Here is a 5,090-nt window from a genome sequence, read left to right on the forward strand (position 1 = left end):
GGATTACAGGCGTGAGCCACCGAACCCAGCTCTGTTTGAGTCTTTTCATCAGCAACACCATGGACTACTACACAGCCAAGAAAAAGCATGACGTCACAGCCTTTGCAGCAACACAGATGGAACTGGAGGTCGTTATCCTAAGCAAATTAGCACAGAAACAGGAAACAAAATGCCGTGTGTTCACAGTACTCAGTACTTTGGGAGGCCGAGGTGGGTGGATCACTTAAGGTCAGGAGTTCAAGACCAGCCTGGCCAACGTGGTGAGACCCCATCTCTACTAAAAATACAAAAATTAGCCGGGCATGTTGGTGGGCACCTATAATCCCAGCTACTCGGGAGGCTGAGGCAGGAGAATTGCTTAAACCCAGGAGGCAGAAGTTGCAGGGAGCCGAGATTACGCCACTGCACTCCAGCCTGGGTGACAGAGCGAGACTGCTTCTCAAAACAAACAAACAAAAAAACAGTTTAAAAACAAAGATGGGAACTACAGAACTTGGGGACCAGTCAGTGGGAGAGGGGACAGCACAGCCCCTGCACAAGGATGACACACACATTCGTGAAGCGTTCCATATTTTTTCTTTTCTTTTTTTCTTTTTTTTTTTTATTTTAGACGGAGTCTCATTCTGTCACCAGGCTGGAGTGCAGTGGCGCCATCTCGGCTCACTGCAACCTCCGCCTCCCGGGTTCACGCCATTCTCCTGCCTCAGCCTCTGGGGTAGCTGGGACCACAGGCACCCGCCACCACGCCCGGCTAATATTTGTATTTTTAGGAGAGACGGGGTTTCACCGTGTTAGCCAAGATGGTCTCGATCTCCTGACCATGTGATCCGCCCCCCTCAGCCTCCCAAAGTGCTGGGATTACAGGCATGAGCCACCGCGCCTGGCCACCTTTGCTTGGTGTTAAATATGGACGAAATCTTATGATAGGACATAGTTGTAGCAGTGGTCAGACGTGGAAATGATGGGGAGACAAAAATATACATGTGAAATAAAACTCAGTATTTTAATAAAGTAGCACAGTTTCTATTGAAAAAATAAAAAATAAATAAAAATACAAAAAGTAGCCAGGCATGCCGGCGGGTGGTGGGATTACACGCGTGAGCCACCGTGCCCGGCCTTATCCCCGCCTTTCTACACTGAACCAATGTTTATCTCACCCATATTGATGGATATTTCACATCTCCCTAAAATGTATGAAACCGAGCTGCACCCGGACCACCCTCGGCACATGTCATCAGGACCTTCTGAGGCTGCGTCACAGGGACGAATCTTCACGTCCTCAACCTTGGCAAAATAAACTTTCTAAATTAACTGAGACCTGAGGCCAGGCGCGGTGGCTCACGCCTGTAATCCCAGCACTTTGGGAGGCTGAGGCGGGCGGATCACCTGAGGTCAGGAGTTCGAGACCAGCTTGGTCAGCATGGTGAAACCCCGTCTCTACTAAAAATACAAAAATTAGCCAGGTGTGGTGGCAGGTGCCTGTAATCCCAGCTATCCAGGAGGCTGAGACAGGAGAATCGCTTGAACCCAGGAGGTGGAGGGTGCAGTGAGCCGAGATCATACCACTGCATTCCAGCCTGGGTAACAGAGTTAGACTCTGCCTCAAAACAAAACAATAAAAAAAATTAACCAGGCGTGGTGGCAGGTGCCTGTAATCCGAGCTGCTTGGGAGGCTGAGACAGGAGAATCGCTTGAACCCAGGAGGTGGAGGGTGCAGTGAGCCTAGATCACACCACTGCGCTCCAGCCTGGGTGACAAGAGTAAAACTCCATCTCAAAAAATAAAATAGGCCAAGTACAGTGGCTCACGCCTGTCATCCCAGCAGTTAGCGAGGCTGAGATGGGCAGATCACCTGAGGTCAGGAGTTGGAGACCAGCCTGGCCAACCTGGTAAAACCCCGTCTCTACTAAAAACATAAAAATTAGCTGGTTGTAGTGGTGGGCGCCTGTAATCCCAGCTACTGCAGAGGCTGAGGCAGGAGAATTGCTTGAACCCTGGAGGTGGAGGTTGCGGTGAGCCGAGATCACGCCATTGCACTCCAGCCTGGGCGACAGAGCGAGACTCTGTCTCAAAAGAATAAAATAATAAATCAATAAGGCTGGGCACGGTGGCTCAGGCCTGTAATCCCAGCACTTAGGGAGGCCAAGGTGGGCAGATCACCTGAGGTCGGGAGTTGGAGACCAGCCTGACCAACCTGGTGAAACCCCGTCTCTACTAAAAATACAAAATGAGCTGAGCGTGGTGGCGGGCGCCTGTAGTCCCAGCTACTCGGGAGACTGAGACAGGACAATCGCTTGAACCTGAGAGGCAGAGGTTGCAGTGAGCCAAGATCACACGTTGTACTGCAGCCTGGGCAACAGAGAGAAGCTCTGTCTCAAAAAAAAATTAAAATAAATGAATGAATAAATAAAATAAATTTTCTGAGACCTGTCTCAGATTTTCTGGGTCGCACACAGCAATGAAAAACCCACTCATCCTCAAAAATAAAAAAAAAATATTCGGACGGGTGTGGTGGCTCACGCCTGTAATCCCAGCACTTTGAGAGGCCGAGGTGGGCGGATCACGAGGTCAGGAGATCGAGACCATCCTGGCTAACACAGTGAAACCCCGTCTCTACTAAAAATACAAAAAATTAGCCGGGCGTGGTGGCGGGCACCTGTAGTCTCAGCTACTCGGAGAGGCTGAGGCAGGAGAATGGCGTGAACCTGGGAGGCGGAGCTTGCAGTGAGCTGAGATCGTGCCACTGCACTCCAGCCTGGGACACAGAGCGGGACTCCGTCTCAAAAAATAAAAATAAATGAATTTTAAAAATTTTTAAAAATTTTAAAAATCACAAAAGTAAGAGACAGGTGAATTACCCAGGAGGCCGGCTCGTCTTGCAGTCTGGGAAGGGCCTAACTTCACAGGATCACGGGCTTTGGAAAATTTGCGAAAATGAGATATTTCCGCTCCATTTAGCTCCGGTTTCTCTCCACTCTCACTTCCCCTCTGCCTAAGTTCCCCGTATGCTGGGCGGCCCCGGGACAGAGGTGGGTTTTTGGGGAGCTGCGACAGGGAAGTTGACCTGCAGTTGATTTGTGTGTGGCCCATGAGTTTCAACGTCACGGCCAGGTCTGGCTCACCAGGGTCTGGCCTTCCATGGTGATAGGAGTATCTTCTAGGAATATTCCCACCCACCCCATGGCGCTGATGCACGGATGTGACAGGGAAGCCTCTGGAGTTGTCCTCTGGTGCTGGGTGTTGTCAGGAAAAAAAGAGTCAAACTCTGGCCGGGCACAGTGACTCACACCTGTGATCCCAGCACTTTGGGAGGCCGAGGCGGGCGGATCACCTGAGATCAGGAGTTTGAGACCAGCCTGACCAACATGGCAAAAACCTGTGTCTATTAAAAATACAAAAACTAGGGCCGGGCGTGGTGGCTCACACCTGTAATCCCAGCACTTTGGAAGGCCGAGGAGGGCAGATCACCTGAGGTCAGGAGTTTGAGACCAGCCTGGACAACATGGCAACAACCTGTCTCTATTAAAAGTACAAAAATTAGGCCAGGCACGGTGGCTCACAACTGTGATCCCAGCACTTTGGGAGGCCGAGGCAGGTGGATCACGAGGTCAGGAGATCGAGACCATCCTGGCTAACATGGTGAAACCCCGTCTCCATTAAAAAATACAAAAAATTAGCCGGGCGAGGTGGCGGGCGCCTGTAGTCCCAGCTACGCGGGAGGCTGAGGCAGGAGAATGGCGTGAACCCGGGAGGCGGAGCTTGCAGTGAGCCGAGATCGCGCCATGGCACTCCAGCCTGGGCGACAGAGCAAGACTCTGTCATAGATAAATAGATAGATAGATAGATAGATAGATAGATAGATAGATAGATAGATAGATAAGATAGATAGATGATAGATAGATAGATAGATAGATAGATAGATAGATAGATAGATAGATAGATAGATGATAGATAGACGAACAAAATTAGCCGGGTATGGTGGCATGCATCAGTAATCCCAGCTACTCTGGAGGCTGAGGCAGAAGAATTACTTGAACCTAGGAAGCAGAGGTTGCAGTGAGCCAAGATCACACTGTTGCACTCCAGCCTGGGCAGCAAGAGCAAAACTCTGTCTCAAAAAAAAAAAAAGATTCTGTAAAATATATATATATATGTTTATTAGACAGAGTTTCTCTCTTGTCGCCCAGGCTGGAGTAAAATGGTGCGATCTCATCTCATTGCAACCTCCGCCTCCTGGGTTCAAGCGATTCTCCTGCCTCAGCCTCCTGAGTAGCTGGGATTACAGGCACCCACCACCACGCCTGGCTAATTTTTGTTTTTTTTTTTTTTTTTTGAGACAGAGTCTCACTCAATTGCCCAGGGTGGAGTGCAGTGGCGCCATCCTGGCTCACTGCAGGCTCTGCCTACTGGGTTCACGCCATGCTCCTGCCTCAGCCTCCCGAGAAGCTGGGACTACAGGCACCCGCCACCATGCCCGGCTAATTTTTTGTATTTTTAGTAGAGACGGGGTTTCACCGTGTTAGCCAGGATGGTCTCGATCTCCTGACCTCATGATCCGCCTGCCTCGGCCTCCCAAAGTGCTAGGATTACAGGCATGAGCCACCGCGCCCGGCCAATTTTTGTATTTTTTAGTAGAGACGGGGTTTCACCGTGTTGGTCAGGCTGGTCTCGAACTCCCGACCTCAGGTGATCCATCCACATCAGCCTCCCAAAGTGCTGGGATGACAGGCGTGAGCCACCACGCCTGGCCAACTGTAAAATATTTGAAGAGATTTATTCTGAGCCAAATATGCCTGACCCATGGCCCATGATACAGTCTCAAGAGGTCCTGAGAACAGGTGCTGAAGGCGATAGGGGGCACCCCTTGGTTTTATACATTTTAGGGAGACATGAGACCTTGATCAACGTGTGTACGATGCAGATTGCTTCTGTCCAGAAAGGCAGGGGTAAAACTGGAAGTGGGGGCTTCCAGCTCATGGGTAGCTAAGACACAAAAGGTTGCATTCTCGGCTGGGCACAGTGGCTCATGCCTGTCATCCCAGCACTTTGGGAGGCCGAGGCGGGCAGATCACTTGAGGTCGGGAGTTTGA

General features: G+C 50.5%; 1 pseudogene; it reads left to right on the plus strand.

Annotated features, from left to right (window-relative positions):
- The first annotated feature begins 434 nt into the window (after window positions 1-434).
- Window positions 435-576, plus strand: LOC129476557 (uncharacterized; annotated as a pseudogene).
- The last annotated feature ends 4,514 nt before the right edge of the window (window positions 577-5,090 follow it).

Source organism: Symphalangus syndactylus, chromosome X (genome assembly GCF_028878055.3).
Source record: "Symphalangus syndactylus isolate Jambi chromosome X, NHGRI_mSymSyn1-v2.1_pri, whole genome shotgun sequence".
Classification (NCBI taxonomy): Eukaryota; Metazoa; Chordata; class Mammalia; order Primates; family Hylobatidae; genus Symphalangus; species Symphalangus syndactylus.